The 20187-nt window shown below is 45.1% G+C and overlaps 1 protein-coding gene across 5 annotated transcripts in view; it reads left to right on the plus strand.

Annotated features, from left to right (window-relative positions):
- Positions 1 to 2045: 2045 nt before the first annotated feature.
- The window catches only part of LOC129831642 (protein-tyrosine sulfotransferase 1-like), a 76118-nt gene continuing 57976 nt past the window's right edge, over positions 2046 to 20187 (plus strand). The window contains exon 1 of one of the 5 annotated variants that reach the window (XM_055894992.1): positions 2046 to 2314. The gene's annotated coding sequence lies outside the window, so the exon portion shown is untranslated. The remainder of the gene's footprint in view (positions 2315 to 20187) is intronic. The other 4 variants (XM_055894993.1, XM_055894995.1, XM_055894997.1 and 1 more) reach the window with 4 other exon arrangements.

Below are 20187 nucleotides of genomic sequence, written 5' to 3' on the forward strand. Positions count from 1 at the left end.
GTAAATCTCCAAAGTAAGCTTTGGCAATATGTACACTACCGTTCAAAAGTTTGGGGTCACAAAGAAATGTCCTTGTTTTTGAAAGAAAAGCACATTTTTGGACCATTAAAATAACATCAAATTGATCAGAAATACACTGTAGACATTGTTAATCTTGTAAATGACTATTGTAGCTGGAAATGGCAGATTTTTAATAGAATATCTACATAGGCGTACAGAGGCCCATTATCAGCAACCATCACTCCTGTGTTCCAATGGCACGTTGTTTTAGCTAATCCAAGTTTAGCAATTTAAAAGGCTAATTGATCATTAGAAAACCCTTTTGCAATTTTGTTAGCACAGCTGAAAACTGTTGTCCTGATTAAAGAAGCAATAAAACTGGCCTTCTTTAGACTAGTTGAGTATCTGGAGTGTCAGCATTTGCGGGTTTGATTACAGGCTCAAAATGGCTAGAAACAAAGAACTTTCTTCTGAAACTCGTCAGTCTATTCTTGTTCTGAGAAATGAAGGTTATTCCATGCGAGAAACTGCCAAGAAACCGAAGATCTCGTACAACGCTGTGTACTACTCCCTTCACAGAACAGCGCAAACTGGCTCTAACCAGAATAGAAAGAGGAGTGGGAGGCCCTGGTGCACAACTGAGCAAGAGGACAAGTACATCAGAGTGTCTCGTTTGAGAAACAGACGCCTCACAAGTCCTCAACTGGCAGCTTCATTAAATAGTACCCACAAAACACCAGTCTCAACGTCAACGGTGAAGAGGATGCTGGGATGCATCACCTCCGGGATGCTGAGGTGCCACCAACCTCCTGTGGTCTACTGTTTTTATATCCATGTTTTTCAGATAGAGAGAAAGAGAAAGAGAAAGATAACCTAAAGGGCATTGTACAACTAGAGAGGTTGCTGCCAACATACAGACTCAAATCTCTGGCCACTTAAATTAACCGGCTAATTAGACGGATCACCAGTCACTTTAAATAACGCCACTTTAATAATGTTTACGTATCCTACATTACTCATCTCATATGTATATACTGTATTTTATACCATCTACTGCATCTTGCCTATGCCGTTCGGCCATCGCTCATCCATGTATTTATATGTACATATTGTTATTCATTCCTTTACACTTGTGTGTATAAGGTAGTTGTTGTGAAATTGTTAGGTTAGATTACATGTTAGATATTACTGCATGGTCGGAACTAGAAGCACAAGCATTTCGCTACACTCGCATCAACATCTGCTAACCATGTGACCAATACAATTTGATTTGATTTGAACTGGATACCTAAACCTGGTAAATCAATCAACTGAGTCGAGATGTATCCTATTATATACTGTGGTTGATTCCTTATTTAATTCACTTGATTAAAATGTCCAAATGGATTAACACTCCAAATTATTTTAAATTCTATTGTGTGAATATGCGAACGCGCCTATTTGCCAGGAAGCAAATGTGTGAACATCTGTTGCCTATAAATAGACTGACAGATATAAAGTTCTGGTTGTGGTCTCAAATCATTGGAAGAGTAAATCAATTATGACATTTGTATTTATTAAAATACTGTTAGCTTTTATAACACTCCAATATTTTACAGTGTTTTATGACGCTCCAATATTTTGCAGTGCTTTATGACGCTCCAATATTTTGCAGTGCTTTATGACGCTCCAATATTTTGCAGTGCTTTATGACGCTCCAATAATTTGCAGTGCTTTATGACGCTCCAATATTTTGCAGTGCTTTATGACGCTCCAATATTTTGCAGTGCTTTATGACGCTCCAATATTTTGCCGTGAGCTGTTGCGCAAATATTTAAAATGGAGTTCCCTGTCTCTTTAAAAACATTGGTACATTCTAATCCCGCCCTTCAAAGCTTTCAACCAACCCTCTGCCATGACACATTATGATTTGTCTTCTGCAGGTGGTCCAATCGCAAACCGGCTTTCAATTACAGGGCACCAGGGGTGTATTCATTATCCCAATTTTGTTGCAAAATGTTTCATAAACGGAAGCAAACTGAACGAAACGGGAAGGACCTAACTGAATTAGTCCAATAGAAACTCTCGTTTTCGTTGTAAAAACGCAACTGTGTACAACTGTGTGGACGAATGATTACACCACAGTATCGTAAAGCAGGGGATACGCGTTTGCAGCGATACAACTGAAGAGAAAGCAGTACCAAGTATTATTGTGTGTCGGAGCAGTGGAACAACAGGGGAGCAATTAGAACGGATGGAATGTACGAGCAACGGTGTTCAACTATTAAATAAGCAGCTTGATCAACTGTCTCCGGCGCTGGATCCGCTACATTAGGTGGGTGGTTATATTGTGCCAAGTGAAAGATTCCGACTGGGTAGCAATGCCCTTCTCTTTTCCCACTTCTCTTCCAGCTTCAGCGGCGCTAACCGCGACTGTCTAACTCTACCTAGTAGGTTAACCACTACTCATTTTGAGCATTACCAAATCGGAGGTCTTAAAGAAAAGCCGCCCGTCAATTTTCGTTTTAGCTCAGACATTTTGAATAGTTGGTGAATCTGTGAAATGCGCTGATAGCTTGGCATCATTGTAGAATGTTTTGGCACATGCCACCCGGTGTATGAAGACAGAAGATGTATCATGCATCTTGGCACAATAATCATCATCTGTCAAGCCCATTTTCAAATAGACATCTAAATGAATCGAGTGTTGTGTCTCCGTATTGGCAGTTATGTTCTCGTGTTTTAACCAGATACATTTATTGTTCTTCTGCAGCATATCAGTAATGTTTTTATTTATTTATTTTTTATTTTTTTTACATTGAAATCAACAGTAACTGTTGATTTGCGCACAACTAAAACAACAAACGTTGCTGTTATTGCGGTTGTCCACAGAAGACTGACATAGCTACCGTAATTAAAAATCACGTCGTCAGTCTTTTACCTTTTTAGATATTTCCACATCAGAAGACACCCTGCCTGTAGACTATTGATGTGGAATAGCTACTGGTCAACACAGGAAATATTGAACGGAATTATGCAAACGTCATAATGTGTAAAAGTGTTCCGAGGGAAGCCTGCTACACTTGGCCTTCGGGGATTATTATGTAGCTGAATTAATCAAGACAATATTATGAATCTCGGCAACCAGCCATGAGGTAGGTCTACCTCCCAGATGTTCTGCCATGGGCTGCTTGCACTAACCATAACTTAAGGGAATGGGTCCAACATTAAAAAATAAATAAAAATGTATTTCTCAGTGCACACTATTCCCGACAGCTGTTGACAAAACGTATAACTTCTCTGTGTCATGTTGGAAATAAATTGTGATGACAGATAGGCTACTTGGCGTATGCATCAAAGGCTCCTCTGGTTTACTCTTTATTGGCAATAGGCAAAGACAGAAAGAGATAGGATGATGGTATGGCTATATCTGGTATAGAATATATATGATTGATACGACATCATGTTTTGAACCCCCTGGCTGTTATAGCGATGGAGATGCTGGTAGAAAGTGGTTGATGTGTGTTTATTCATATTCTGGTGACTCGGTGCCAACAGCCCGCCCACGGTCCATTAGACTTTGTTCACAGAAATTCACAAATTACGTTATGCTATAGAGACCTCTGACTGTTAAGGGTTTATTCACACATTTTGACTAATGGAAAATTCATTACTTTTCCATGACTTCTCCATGACTTTTAACCAAATTATCCAAGACCAGTAATTGATGATATCTCTATGGCTGTGTCTAGTCAAGCAGCCCAATTCTGATATGGTTTTCCACTAATTAGTCTTTTGACCAATCACATCAGATCTTTTCACAGAATATCTTTTTTCCATAGCTTATCTGATTGGTCAAAGGACCAATTAGTGAAACAAATATCAGAATTGGTCTCCCTTTGTAAATGCAGTCAAAATAGCCTACGTGGAAAAAGTCCGGTTCAATGTGGTATTGCTGCTGGTCTCTGACCTCATGTAGCCTACTCTCTCGTGCCGTTGTGCCCTTGATCAAGGCACTTAACCTCCCTCAAAGTAGAATAACCACATTGTTAGGCTACTGTATAAAACCCGTGTGGTCATCCCTCCATCTGGAGAGCTGGGTGTGTCTGTTTCATCAAGGTCTTGTTGAGTAACAGATGTGGTGTGTTAGACGGGGGACGGTTCGCCGTCATTAATATAAAATATTGCAGCATCACAGCCAAATACTTTCAATATACAATTATTCTCTCATTCAATGAATCTGGGATAGAAATGGATAAGGTAGGTTACTTCAAAACAAAGTACGAAGACATTTAAAAAAAATCTATAACCTTTTTATACGGCTAAAATATTCATATTTCAGGGGAGATCTATGCACAGCATGGAAGTTATTTGTCCATTTAGAATATTATTTTTTCATTGCTGAAATTACCGGGTTAGCCTACTGTTTTAATAGAGAGGAATGTCAGGTTTCCTGTTATGGTGTCAGATGTACTTCTCAACAGAGCCGGTTGGAAACAAGACGGTAATGACATTAATGCTTATAGCTGAATAGTTAACTAGCGAGATTACGAGCTGTGTTTTGAATTGGCTATATAGTCTATCATTATTTTATAGGCTACCTGATCCCGCCCCCCTCCCCCGCCCATTTTAACTGATTGAACAAATATTTTAATAACACAATTTAAAAATTCCAGGACTTTTCCAGGATTTTCATGACTGTAAGGAACTCTCATTTGACAACCTCATTTGATAACATTCAAGCTTGCGTTTTCTCAATCTGCGCATTCTCTAACTGGAACAGTCTACTCATACACTGGATTCACAGACCGGATTCTCAAACTGGAACAGTCTACTCATATACCGGATTCACAGACCGGATTCTCAAACTGGAACAGTCTACTCATACACCGGGAATTCACAGACTGGATTCTCAAACTGGAACAGTCTACTCATACACCGGGATTCACAGACCGGATTCTCAAACTGGAACAGTCTACTCATACACCGGGATTCACAGACCGGATTCTCAAACTGGAACAGTCTACTCATACACCGTATTCACAGACCGGATTCTCAAACTAGAACAGTCTACTCATACACCGGGATTCACAGACCGGATTCTCAAACTAGAACAGTCTACTCATACACCGGGATTCACAGACCGGATTCTCAAACTAGAACAGTCTACTCATACACCGGATTCATAGACTTGTGACAAATAAAGTAGAACGAAGCGGAATCAGGACTTGAATGCCCACTCTGCTATTCAATGCAGATCCTGCATTGTTCAACCTTTGACGCTGTGTGTGAATCCGGGCCGGTGATAGGCCACTTTGTTATATAGAGGAGCCGGTACGCAGTTCCCCAAAAATGTGAATTGTCGGCCCAGCGGCTCAAGTCGGCTCAAGTCAAGCACTGACCTTTTTAGGATGCACCCTCAGTTGTTTTCCTGTGGCTGGCTGAGCTCTGTGCTACTCTGCTTCCACAGCTGCAGGGGGTGATTGATAATGGCAGGCCCTGACTGTGTCTCAGGGAGAGTTGGGATATGCAAAAAAAAATATTTCCAATTTAAATTATTGACAAATATCAAACCCCACCAAAGTATTACTATTCTTCCCTGCACCAGTATTGACCAGGAAGTAGCGCACCGCTAGTATTGACCAGGAAGTAGCGCACCGCCAGTATTGACCAGGAAGTAGCGCACCGCTAGTATTGACCAGGAAGTAGCGCACCGCCAGTATTGACCAGGAAGTAGCGCTCCCCTAGTATTGACCAGGAAGTAGCGCTCCCCTAGTATTGACCAGGAAGTAGCGCACCGCCAGTATTGACCAGGAAGTAGTGCTCCACTAGTATTGACCGGGAAGTAGCGCTCCACTAGTATTGACCGGGAAGTAGCGCTCCACTAGTATTGACCGGGAAGTAGCGCTCCACTAGTATTGACCGGGAAGTAGCGCTCCACTAGTATTGACCGGGAAGTAGCGCTCCACTAGTATTGACCGGGAAGTAGCGCACCACTAGTATTGACCGGGAAGTAGCACTCCACTAGTATTGACCGGGAAGTAGCGATCCACTAGTATTGACCGGGAAGTAGCGATCCACCAGTATTGACCGGGAAGTAGCGATCCACCAGTATTGACCGGGAAGTAGCGATCCACTAGTATTGACCGGGAAGTAGCGATCCACTAGTATTGACCGGGAAGTAGCGATCCACTAGTATTGACCGGGAAGTAGCGATCCACTAGTATTGACCGGGAAGTAGCGATCCACTAGTATTGACCGGGAAGTAGCGATCCACTAGTATTGACCGGGAAGTAGCGATCCACTAGTATTGACCGGGAAGTAGCGATCCACTAGTATTGACCGGGAAGTAGCGATCCACTAGTATTGACCGGGAAGTAGCGATCCACTAGTATTGACCGGGAAGTAGCGATCCACTAGTATTGACCGGGAAGTAGCGATCCACTAGTATTGACCGGGAAGTAGCGATCCACTAGTATTGACCGGGAAGTAGCGATCCACTAGTATTGACCGGGAAGTAGCGATCCACTAGTATTGACCGGGAAGTAGCGATCCACTAGTATTGACCGGGAAGTAGCGATCCACTAGTATTGACCGGGAAGTAGCGATCCACTAGTATTGACCGGGAAGTAGCGCTCCACTAGTATTGACCGGGAAGTAGCGATCCACTAGTATTGACCGGGAAGTAGCGATCCACTAGTATTGACCGGGAAGTAGCGATCCACTAGTATTGACCGGGAAGTAGCGATCCACTAGTATTGACCGGGAAGTAGCGATCCACTAGTATTGACCGGGAAGTAGCGATCCACTAGTATTGACCGGGAAGTAGCGATCCACTAGTATTGACCGGGAAGTAGCGATCCACTAGTATTGACCGGGAAGTAGCGATCCACTAGTATTGACCGGGAAGTAGCGATCCACTAGTATTGACCGGGAAGTAGCGATCCACTAGTATTGACCGGGAAGTAGCGCTCCACTAGTATTGACCGGGAAGTAACGACTCACTAGCATTGACCGGGAAGTAACGCTCCACTAGTATTGACCCGGGAAGTAGCGATCCGCCAGTATTGACCGGGAAGTAGCGATCCGCCAGTATTGACCGGGACGTAGCGATCCGCCAGTATTGACCGGGACGTAGCGATCCGCCAGTATTGACCGGGAAGTAGCGATCCGCCAGTATTGACCGGGAAGTAGCGATCCGCCAGTATTGACCGGGAAGTAGCGCACCGCCAGTATTGACCGGGAAGTAGCGCACCGCCAGTATTATTACCAGGAAGTAGCGCACCGCCAGTATTGACCAGGAAGTAGTGCACCGCCAGTATTGACCAGGAAGTAGCGCACCGCCAGTATTGACCGGGAAGTAACGCTCCACTAGTATTGACCCGGGAAGTAGCGATCCGCCAGTATTGACCGGGAAGTAGCGATCCGCCAGTATTGACCGGGACGTAGCGATCCGCCAGTATTGACCGGGACGTAGCGCTCCGCCAGTATTGACCGGGACGTAGCGCACCGCCAGTATTGACCGGGAAGTAGCGCACCGCCAGTATTGACCGGGAAGTAGCGCACCGCCAGTATTGACCGGGAAGTAGCGCACCGCCAGTATTGACCGGGAAGTAGCGCACCGCCAGTATTGACCGGGAAGTAGCGCACCGCCAGTATTGACCGGGAAGTAGCGCACCGCCAGTATTGACCGGGAAGTAGCGCACCGCCAGTATTGACCAGGAAGTAGCGCACCGCCAGTATTGACCAGGAAGTAGCGCACCGCCAGTATTGACCAGGAAGTAGCGCACCGCCAGTATTGACCAGGAAGTAGCGCACCGCTAGTATTGACCAGGAAGTAGCGCACCGCCAGTATTGACCAGGAAGTAGCGCACCGCCAGTATTGACCAGGAAGTAGCGCACCGCCAGTATTGACCAGGAAGTAGCGCACCGCCAGTATTGACCAGGAAGTAGCGCACCGCCAGTATTATTACCAGGAAGTAGCGCACCGCCAGTATTGACCAGGAAGTAGTGCACCGCCAGTATTGACCAGGAAGTAGCGCACCGCCAGTATTGACCAGGAAGTAGCGCACAGAATAGGGTGCCATTTGGAACGCAAAAGTCTTTGGTTCTGCTCGTTTCCTGGTTTGGGACGTCCATATCACCCTTGGCTGCTAACATACGATATGATGACATTTATTTTGTAAACCGTTTAGGTAAATACCTTCTCTTAGCTACCTGCCCACGGACGTGTGTTCATCCTGTTAGTTGACTAACATCACTAATATGCCTTGTGATGTCCTCCCACTTCTGCTGCATCCAGGCTGACCGTGCATCATCTTCCTGTTCATTGGCAGGTTTATATCATGTCTGTTGTACAGTCATGTATTCAAGCCGTTGAGCTTTTACTGATTGTAGGCGATCACCTTTGCTAAGGCATTGTTATTCACAGACCGTAGATCAGTTCTATGCTGTGATTTTCTTTTCCCCCCAGTCAGTTTGTTTCTCAGAGTGTGATGTGTTGTTGTATTGTCTACCTTATTGTTCAGGGAAGGTGTAGTATGCGGACCATTTCAGCCACACCCGTTTCTGACAGGTGTATAAAATTGAGCACACAGCCATGCAATCGCCATAGACAAATATTGGCCGTAGAGCCTCTAGGTTTCTTCCTAGGTTCTGACCTTTTCTAGGTAGTTTTTCCTAGCCACCGTGCTTCTACACCTGCATTGCTTGCTGTTTGGGGGTTTTAGGCTGGGTTTCTGTACAGCACTTTGAGATATCAGCTGATGTAAAAAGGGCTATATAAATACATTTGATTGATTGATTGAATGGCCTTACTGAGGAGCTCAGTAAAAAAAAATTCTGTCTGTCTGTCTGTGGGTGGTTGTGACAAGAAAGGAGGGCAAGTTGGCTCTGGACTCTGTCGTAGAGAAAGAGGAAACATATCTGGAAGGTATAAATGTGATTTATATCATATAAACTCTTTATCGTGCTGATACTGTAGAAGTGAAAGCAGCTGAATCTCAGACTAGGCTAAAGCTTTAGGCCATGGCTCCGTCCTCCCAAAGACTGAACTGGTTCCCTTCTCTGATTTTTCAAAGGAAATGACTGGTACACATTCCACATATAGTGGAAACTCCCTCTAGCTAGCCCCTGCCTCTACCAGTCCAATGCTTTTACATTTGTTTTTTTAAGTAGTGAACAAGTGTACATTTCAGGAGAAATTAGATTATTGGGACGCACCCGCTAAGTTTCGTTTCCCTAGCTTGTGAATATTGCGTCTGGTTAGATGTTAATATCCTCTGCCATCTTGATAAAAGAGAGACTGTTGTAACATGAGTGTCAGTTAGGAATTTTCCTCTTCAGGCCCAAATGTAAGAGGCTCCTCCTCTTCCTATGGTCTGGCCATTGATTGGCATGGAAATGAGGGCCTGTTTTTAGATGGAACAGAATGAATTGCCTCCCAGGCAGCTGTGTGCCAAATGGACTTAGCATGGCGTGATGATGTGGCAAAACCATATTGATCTCTCTCTCTCTCTCTCTAGTTCTCTCTCTCGCTCTCTCTAGTTCTCTCTCTCGCTCTCTCTCTCAATATCCATCTCTCTCTCTCGCTCTCTCAATATCTCTCTCTCTCTCTCTCTCTCTCAATATCTCTCTCTCTCTCTCAATATCTCTCTCTCTCTCTCAATATCTCTCTCTCTCTCAATATCTCTCTCTCTCTCTCTCTCTCTCTCAATATCTCTCTCTCTCTCAATATCTCTCTCTCTCTCTCTCTCAATATCTCTCTCTCTCTCTCTCTCAATATCTCTCTCTCTCTCTCTCTCAATATCTCTCTCTCTCTCAATATCTCTCTCTCTCTCTCTCTCAATATCTCTCTCTCTCTCTCTCTCAATATCTCTCTCTCTCTCTCTCTCTCAATATCTCTCTCTCTCTCTCTCTCAATATCTCTCTCTCTCTCTCTCTCTCAATATCTCTCTCTCTCTCTCTCTCAATATCTCTCTCTCTCTCTCTCTCAATATCTCTCTCTCTCTCTCTCTCTCAATATCTCTCTCTCTCTCTCTCTCAATTTCCCTCTCTCTCTCTCTCAATATTCTTCTCTCTCTCTCTCAATTTCACTCTCTCTCTCTCTCTCTCTCAATTTCCCTCTCTCTCTCTCTCTCTCAATTTCCCTCTCTCTCTCTCTCTCTCTCAATATATCTCTCTCTCTCTCTCAATATCCCTCTCTCTCTCTCTCTCAATATCTCTCTCTCTCTCTCTCTCTCAATATCCATCACTCTCTTTCTCTCTCTGTTATTTACCAGTGATGAATCCGAGTGCTTTAAACCCTGGACTTTCGAACCCAGCAGCATGATAAACACTGATCGAGTTCAGCTAATCAGTTCCCAGGTTAGAAAACTGCACCACACACTGGGAAGCTTTAAACAGCATGCAGTCTTCCTCCCTCTCAGCTGCTGACTGACTGATCATCCTGTTTGAAAGGTGCAGCCTCGCTCTCTCGCCCTCTCCAGGATAAGCAAAATGAAAGTGATGATGATTAATGTTGTTGGTGTGTGTGTGACGGTTGCGGAGAGAGAGAGAGAGAGAGAGAGCGGGAAGAGCGCACTAGAGAGCGAAGCACCAATTAATTTGTACGTTTACATGCTAATGAATAGCGTGTAGCCGAGCAGGGAGCATCGTGGGATGTTGTCGGTACCCGTTGGCTCTGCTCTGTACAGATCTCTAGTGGTTGATTAGGAATGACCCAGACTGGCTGCTAGCTGCTAGGTGTAGGGTGGCCTACCCACATTATCTCTGCCTACACTAGGTAGTGTAGTCTCTATAGTCAGTGTAGGGTGATCTACCTACATTATCTCTGCCTACACTAGGTAGTGTGGTCTCTATAGTCAGTGTAGGGTGATCTACCTACATTATCTCTGCCTACACTAGGTAGTGTAGTCTCTATAGTCAGTGTAGGGTGATCTACCTACATTATCTCTGCCTACACTAGGTAGTGTAGTCTCTATAGTCAGTGTAGGGTGATCTACCTACATGATCTCTGCCTACACTAGGTAGTGTAGTCTCTATAGTCAGTGTAGGGTGATCTACCCACATTATCTCTGCCTACGCTAGGTAGTGTAGTCTCTATAGTCAGTGTAGGGTGATCTACCTACATTATCTCTGCCTACACTAGGTAGTGTAGTCTCTATAGTCAGTGTAGGGTGATCTACCTACATTATCTCTGCCTACACTAGGTAGTGTAGTCTCTATAGTCAGTGTAGGGTGATCTACCCACATTATCTCTGCCTACACTAGGTAGTGTAGTCTCTCTAGTCAGTGTAGGGTGATCTACCCACATTATCTCTGCCTACGCTAGGTAGTGTAGTCTCTATAGTCAGTGTAGGGTGATCTACCTACATTATCTCTGCCTACACTAGGTAGTGTAGTCTCTATAGTCAGTGTAGGGTGATCTACCCACATTATCTCTGCCTACACTAGGTAGTGTAGTCTCTATAGTCAGTGTAGGGTGATCTACCTACATTATCTCTGCCTACACTAGGTAGTGTAGTCTCTATAGTCAGTGTAGGGTGATCTACCCACATTATCTCTGCCTACACTAGGTAGTGTAGTCTCTATAGTCAGTGTAGGGTGATCTACCTACATTATCTCTGCCTACACTAGGTAGTGTAGTCAGTGTAGGGTGATCTACCTACATTATCTCTGCCTACACTAGGTAGTGTAGTCTCTCTTTTTCTTTTTTTCTTTTACCGTTATTTTACCAGGTAAGTTGACTGAGAACACGTTCTCATTTGCAGCAACGACCCGGGGAATAGTTACAGGGGAGAGGAGGGGGATGAATGAGCCAATTGTAAACTGGGGATTATTAGGTGACCATGATGGTTTGAGGGCCAGATTGGGAATTTAGCCTAGTCAGTGTAGGGTGATCTATCTACATTATCTCTGCCTACACTAGGTAGTGTAGTCTCTATAGTCAGTGTAGGGTGATCTACCTACATTATCTCTGCCTACACTAGGTAGTGTAGTCTCTATAGTCAGTGTAGGGTGATCTACCCACATTATGTGGAAGTTTCCATCAGTACAAGTGTTAGTGGAGTTTGAGAAACATCTCTATATATTATATTCCACAGTTCAAGTGTCTCTTGGGTTTTGAGTTGATTCTGAAAAAGGGCCTTCTTCCTGCACTCTTCATCACTCAGTCAGTTGGAATTCAGAGGAAAGTTGTCGTCGCACCACTTTGTCTTCCAGTAATGGTTTCTACCGGAGGACAGACTGACCTTTCCCGGGAGATGGCCTGACCCTATTGCCTCCATTATTATTTATTTTTTATGGAAATGGTTTGTAAAAGTGATCCCCGAATGCCATGTATGTTTCGGCCTTCCAGGTCCCTGGGAGAGACGAAGGAGCCAAGATGATATTTCACATGTTTCTAAACAGTAACTATGGGGTCATTTGCAGCTTCTAGCATAAGCTTTAAATGTCAACCAACAAAGTCCTACAGCCATTGACTGGAATTGTGCGGAAGTGAGTTTAAATGTAACCAATCGGAGAATAAGTTGTCTGGAAAAGACCATTGACTGGAGTTGTGCGGAAGTGAGTTTAAATGTAACCAATCGGGGGAATAAGTTGTCTGGAAAAGACCATTGACTGGAGTTGTGCGGAAGTGAGTTTAAATGTAACCAATCGGGGGAATAAGTTGTCTGGAAAAGACCATTGACTGGAGTTGTGCGGAAGTGCCCAATAATAATGCTAGAAACTGACCTCAAATCAAATGTTAAAGGTCACATGCGGATGTTAATGCGAGTGTAGTGAAATGCTTGTGCTTCTAGTTCCCGACAGTGCAACAATATCTAACAAGTAACATCTAACAATTCCACAACAACTACCTAATACACACGAATCTAAAGAGATGGAATTAGAATATGTACACATAAATATATGGATGAGCGATGACCGAGCGGCATAGGCAAGATGGTGCAAGATGGTGTAAGATGGTGTAAGATGCTATAAGCTGCTATAAGCTGGTATAAGATGGTATAAGCTGCTATAAGCTGCTATAAGATGGTATAAGATGCTATACGATGCTTTAAGATGCTATAAGATGCATTACTCATCTCATATGTATATATTGTAAGATATGTAAATGTTGTGTAAAGTGACTAGTGAGTCTCAATGTTGGCAGCAGCCTCTCTGTGTTAGTGATGGCTGTTTAACAGTCTGATGGCTATGAGATAGAAGCTGTTTTTCAGTCTCTCGGTCCCTGCTTTGATGCACCTGTACTGACCTCGCCTTCTGGATGATAGCGGGGTGAACAGGCAGTGGCTCGGGTGGTTGTTGTCCTTGATGATCTTTTTGGCCTTCCTGTGACATCGGGTGCTTTGAATAGGGCTGTGTCTCAATTGTCACGTTTCCCCCCTATGGGCCCTGGTCAAAGTAGTGCACTATATAGGGAATAGGGTCCTGGTCTAAAGTAGTGCACTATATAGGGAATAGGGTCCTGGTCTAAAGTAGTGCCCTATATATAGGGAATAGGGTCCTGGTCTAAAGTAGTGCCCTATATATAGGGAATAGGGTTCTATAGGGCTCTGGTCTAAAGTAGGGCCCTATGTATAGGGAATAGGGTTCTATAGGGTTCTGGTCTAAAGTAGTACACTATATAGGGAATAGGGTGTCCTTTGGGATGCTACCTTAGAGTGGTGCACTCTCACTGGATGTGATGCATGTTACCTGTTGGGTCAAAGGTCAGTCCCAGGCTAAGCGCCGGGCCACAGTTGTTGCATCTAGAGATACCTCTCAAATGGCACCCTATTACTAATCCCTTTGTAGTGCACTACATTTGACCAGGGCACATAGGGAATAAAGGCGTGCACTATGTAGGGAATGAACTGCCATTTGGAACACAGGTTAGCTGTCCTGTAGAAGTGGCAGCATGTGTACCAAATATCCCATTGGAAACCAATACAGATTGGGTCATTTTTCAACACAGAGATGGAACCTTGGCAGGAACTTCGTGCTGCTGCGGGTAAATTGATAGTTTCTCTGTTCTGCATAGTCGATCTGTAGTTTTTTTTTCAGTCTCAAGTCTTTTCTGAAAAGTGCTGATCTCATCAATGATTCATTTCTAATCAAGGTTTTCACATTTCTACCAAAAAATGAATAATATGCAGAAGGTACAGGCGGAGTGTCGGCCTAGTCGAGGTTTCCGTGGCGGAGTGTCTGCCTAGTCGAGGTTTCCGTGGCGGAGTGTCGGCCTAGTCGAGGTTTACGTGGCGGAGTGTCGGCCTAGTCGAGGTTCCCGTGGCGGAATGTCGGCCTAGTCGAGGTTCCCGTGTCGGCCTAGTCGAGGTTCCCGTGTCGGCCTAGTCGAGGTTTACGTGGCGGTCTAGTCGAGGTTTACGTGGCGGTCTAGTCGAGGTTTACGTGGCGGTCTAGTCGAGGTTTACGTGGCGGTCTAGTCGATGTTTCCGTGGCGGTCTAGTCGAGGTTTCCGTGGCGGAGTGTCGGCCTAGTCGAGGTTTACGTGGCGGAGTGTCTGCCTAGTCGAGGTTTCCGTGGCGGAGTGTCGGCCTAGTCGAGGTTTACGTGGCGGAGTGTCGGCCTAGTCGAGGTTCCCGTGGCGGAGTGTCGGCCTAGTCGAGGTTCCCGTGGCGGAGTGTCGGCCTAGTCGAGGTTCCCGTGGCGGCCTAGTCGAGGTTCCCGTGTCGGCCTAGTCGAGGTTTCCGTGGCGGTCTAGTCGAGGTTTACGTGGCGGTCTAGTCGAGGTTTACGTGGCGGTCTAGTCGAGGTTTACGTGGCGGTCTAGTCGATGTTTCCGTGGCGGTCTAGTCGAGGTTTCCGTGGCGGAGTGTCGGCCTAGTCGAGGTTTCCGTGGCGGTCTAGTCGAGGTTTCCGTGGCGGTCTAGTCGAGGTTTCCGTGGCGGTCTAGTCGAGGTTTCCGTGGCGGTCTAGTCGAGGTTTCCGTGGCGGTCTAGTCGAGGTTTCCGTGGCGGCCTAGTCGAGGTTTCCGTGGCGGCCTAGTCGATGTTTCCGTGGCGGCCTAGTTGAGGTTTCCGTGGCGGTCTAGTCGAGGTTTCCGTGGCGGTCTAGTCGAGGTTTCCGTGGCGGTCTAGTCGAGGTTTCCGTGGCGGTCTAGTCGAGGTTTCCGTGGCGGTCTAGTCGAGGTTTCCGTGGCGGTCTAGTCGAGGTTTCCGTGGCGGTCTAGTCGAGGTTTCCGTGGCGGAGTGTCGGCCTAGTCGAGGTTTCCGTGGCGGTCTAGTCGAGGTTTCCGTGGCGGTCTAGTCGAGGTTTACGTGGCGGTCTAGTCGAGGTTTCCGTGGCGGAGTGTCGGCCTAGTCGAGGTTTCCGTGGCGGCCTAGTCGAGGTTTCCGTGGCGGTCTAGTCGAGGTTTCCGTGGCGGTCTAGTCGAGGTTTCCGTGGCGGCCTAGTCGAGGTTTCCGTGGCGGCCTAGTCGAGGTTTCCGTGGCGGCCTAGTCGAGGTTTCCGTGGCGGCCTAGTCGAGGTTTCCGTGGCGGCCTAGTCGAGGTTTCCGTGGCGGCCTAGTCGAGGTTTCCGTGGCGGCCTAGTCGAGGTTTCCGTGGCGGTCTAGTCGAGGTTTCCGTGGCGGTCTAGTCGAGGTTTCCGTGGCGGAGTGTCGGCCTAGTCGAGGTTTCCGTGGCGGTCCCAACAGGATCTTTATTGATTTTAGAATATGGTACTTCAGAGAGAAATCATGACAGTCTGTTTTCACCAACAGTTTGTGTTCATTTAGTATTTATATTTAACTGTTTCAGATCAAACTCATCTCTTGAATCTTTCCTAATTCCCCTTCGAATTTTTAAAAACACAGAACTCAATCGGAGCAGCTTTTCCTGTTAGATTTGTGTTTCTCCATCTCTGAATTCCTGTATTATGAAGCTATTGGCAGTAAGGAGCACATTCACCCCATTAATCATTGAAGAAAAAAACAAAACAAGAGAGAACCATGTACCTGGCGTTCATATCAAGCCTTTAGTGACAGACCTGAGTAGTAGCGCATGATGAATAGCCAAGCAGTAGAGAGAGAGAGACCGAGAGAGCAAGCCTCTCCCGGTCCAACAATGCTTTTCTTCATTCCCCCTCGCCGCCCACCTCCACCCCCCCCCCCCAACCCGTCCCCTCCCCCACTCTTCACCCCCCCTCCCCCCTCTCTTCACCCCTCCCTGTTTGGCAAAGAAGACCCTTTTTGAGGTTCAGTTCTTGTCCATCAAGGTAGATCATGGCAGGACCTCAGTGTTGGAGGCTCCACCCTTGTTACACACACACACACACACACACACACACACACACACACACACACACACACACACACACACACACACACACACACACAGACCTCCCCTTGTTATTAAGTGTTGAAGTGGTGGTCTGGTTTCCACATGGTCCTGTAGAGAATGTCAACCCTTGTTCACAGATCAAAGAGAACTCCGTAGGAGGATACAGTATCTGTAACAGGAAGAGCCTCAACACATTCTTTACTTCAGCTCGGTCTCAGCCAGGTGAAAGCGGAAACCAATCTGCCCGCTAAAGCTCGACCGCAAGTTGTAATTCAGACCAGTGACTTTGAGCTTTCAGTGATTACTCCAACCTCCTTCTCCTCGAAGTCGAGGAATGGTTGACAGTCTGATTTTTTTTTCCATGGCTGTGTCCCAAACAGCATGCGATTCCTTTTATATTTAGTGCACTACTTTGGACCAGAAGTAGCTCACTGTCTAGGGAATAAGGTGCCGTTTGGGACATACAGAACCTACTCTGGGCCGGAAGAGAACTTTAGACAAGCCCACCGTGGGAAAGGAGAGCGGTGAGACAGGAATTCCGTAAAACACAGCTACTATTTGCACATCAACCGTCTCCCGCCGCGTTGAGACATGTCGGCCTTCTCCCGCCGCTTTGTCGAGAGACACGTCGGCCTTCTCCCGCCGCTTTGTCGAGAGACATGTCGGCCTTCTCCCGCCGCTTTGTCGAGAGACACGTCGGCCTTCTCCCGCCGCTTTGTCGAGAGACACGTCGGCCTTTTCCCGCCGCGTTGTCGAGAGACACGTCGGCCTTCTCCCGCCGCGTTGTCGAGAGACACGTCGGCCTTCTCCCGCCGCGTTGTCGAGAGACACGTCGGCATTCTCCCGCCGCGTTGTCGAGAGACACGTCGGCATTCTCCCGCCGCGTTGAGAGAGACACGTCGGCATTCTCCCGCCGCGTTGAGAGAGACACGTCGGCATTCTCCCGCCGCGTTGTCGAGAGACACGTCGGCCTTCTCCCGCCGCTTTGTCGAGAGACACGTCGGCCTTCTCCCGCCGCTTTGTCGAGAGACACGTCGGCCTTCTCCCGCCGCTTTGTCGAGAGACACGTCGGCCTTCTCCTGCCGCGTTGCTTTCTAAGTTTCTCAGTGCCAGTAGCCTAAATGTTCAAAAGAGATGTCAATTAGACCAAAGACTGTTTGAGACTTGATATCCAAGTGTTTTGTCTCAATAGATGTAGGTTACTACTAGAGTTGTTCATCTGTTTACATCGGTCATTAGAGTAATTATTATTGTAATTCAGACCAGTTTCATTCAGAATTATTGTAATTTGTTGCCTCCATTTTGATGAAAAAGAAACAAATTCGCCTTCTGACTGCTGTCATATTGACACGTACACTACCGGTCGAAGGTTTTAGAACACCTCCTCCTTCAAGGGTTTTTATTTTTTACTATTTTCTACGTTGTAGAATAATAGTGAAGACATCAAAACTATGAAATCAAGAAGACTTACTGACCAAAGCGTGTTGTTGAAAAAACTTAAGTGCTATAGCTTTTCAACCTCTGTCTTATCAAGAGCTATCTATTTAATAGAATTCAAAGGGTTTTCTTTAATGGAAGCGTCTCCAATGTCAAACATGTAAAGTTTGGTGTACCGCAGGGCAGCTCTCTAGGCCCTCTACTCTTTTCTATTTTTACCAATGACCTGCCACTGGCATTAAACAAAGCATGTGTGTCCATGTATGCTGATGATTCAACCATATACGCATCAGCAACCACAGCTAATGAAGTCGCTGAACCCCTTAACAAAGAGTTCCAGTCTGTTTTGGAATGGGTGGCCAGTAATAAACTGGTCCTGAACATCTCTAAAACTAAGAGCTTTTGTATTTAGTACAAATCATTCTTTAAGTGCTCAGCATATGTGGGAACTCCTTCAAGACTGTTGGAAAAGCATCCAGGTGAAGCTGAATGAGAGAATGCCAAGAGTGTGCCAAGCTGTCATCAAGGCAAAGGGTGACTATTTGAAGAATCTCAAATATAAAATATATTTTGATTTAACACTTTGTTGGTTACTACATGATTCCATATGTGTTATTTCATAGTTTTGATGTCTTCACTATTATTCTACAATGTAGAAAATAATAAAAATAATAAAAAAAAACCTTGAGTAGGTATTCTAAAACTTTGGACCGGTAGTGTACATACAAGGTATCTTGCGTATAAATAATCACCTTTTTGACCGCTATCATATCGACACTTAATTTCATTTTTATGCCATTATTGCTTTTTTTGTGTTGAATTTCACTATTTATAGTGATGTTTAGGCTATGGATGTTTTCATCATTTGACCGCACGTTTTTCCCGACCGTGCATCTTGTTTTAAATTTTTTCCTTCTAAAAATAATTTGTAAGCGTGTTCTAAAGGCATTCCACAAAAAATGTTTTTATTTAACACTTGACTGTTTCTATGTTTTTACATATAACAGTAACATAAACTAGTGAAAAACGGTATTGTTATTAGAAATAAAACCTTATTCTGTTACCTTTTAATAACACAACCAAATGTATTATTTTTGCAATAATATGAAATGTGTCTGTTAGAATGTTGCAGTCAGAATGACAGCTCATTAGCTTAAAGGGGGGGCGGGTCCCTGGAAGCCTTGCAGTTCTTGTGTTAAGGAAGGAAGGAAGGAAGGTAGGAAGGATGCATTACTATAGTATTTGAACAGGTCCCTGTAGTGCTTATCCACTGGTACAGTATTCACCCCCCGCTCCCCCTCCATGTTTTATTCACATTGTTTTGTTACAAAGTGGGATTAAAATGCATATCATTTATTTTTATCTACACCAAATACATCATGTCAAAATGAAAAAAGGGGTGCTTGCTTAGGCCCCTCCTGTACTCCCTGTTCTCCCGCGACTGCCTGGCCAAGCACGACTCCAACACCATCATTACGTTTTCATAACGACACAACAGTGGTTACTGATCACCGACAACGATGAGACAGCCTATACAAGGAGGAGGTCAGAGACCTGGCAGTGTGGCGTCAGGACAACCTCTACCTCATCGTGAGCAAGACAAAGGAGCTGATCATGGACTCCAGGAAAAGGGTGTGCTTGACATCGGCAAGCACTGAAGGAGTTTCAGGATACAGATAATAAGAATGGAGCTAAGGACTGGCAAAATTCTAGAGGAAAACCTGCATGTCTGCTTTACACCCAGACACTGAGAGATGAATTCACCTTTTCAGCAGGACAATAACCAACAATACAAGGAGAAATCTACACTGATGTTACTAACCAAGAAGACGGTGAATGTTCCTGAGTGGCCACGTTACAATGTTGACTTAAAGAATGGCTGTCTAGCCGCGATCCCCAACATCTGGACAGCTCTTGAAGAATGTTGAAAAGAATAAAGGGCAAATATTGTACAATCCAGGTGTGGAACGGTCTAAGAGCCTGACCTAATAAGACTCACAGCTGTAATCGCTGCCAAAGGTGATTCTAACATGTATTGACTCTGGTGAATACTTATCTAAACAAGGTATAGTAGTGTTTTATTGTTCATTCATATTTTTTAAATTATTATTTTTCTTTACAGATTTGATTTATTCTTTTTATTTTTTTTTGTATATTGACAAAAAAAAAAAGACAAATCCATTTGAATCCCACTTTTAACACAATAAAATGTGTAGAAATCCAATAGGGGTTGAATAGTTATGATCGGGACTGTAGGTGTTTTCCGAGAGGCTGTAGTTAGGAATATTCATGTTCCATCGTGGTCAGATGGAAGCACACCACAGCCGCTCCGTACGAAGGGCAAAGACTTCTGACGTGAGCCTGAGGTTTTTTCTCTCTTTCTAAACATAGCACATCTAGTCTGTCTGTGGAGGAGAAGACCTTGGTGCTGTCCTCTCTTCTTGTCTTTTCCCTCCATCTTATCAGGTGTTGCTAGCTGTAGATGCCACACACTATCTGTATGATG

Source organism: Salvelinus fontinalis, chromosome 33 (genome assembly GCF_029448725.1).
Source record: "Salvelinus fontinalis isolate EN_2023a chromosome 33, ASM2944872v1, whole genome shotgun sequence".
Taxonomy (NCBI): domain Eukaryota; kingdom Metazoa; phylum Chordata; class Actinopteri; order Salmoniformes; family Salmonidae; genus Salvelinus; species Salvelinus fontinalis.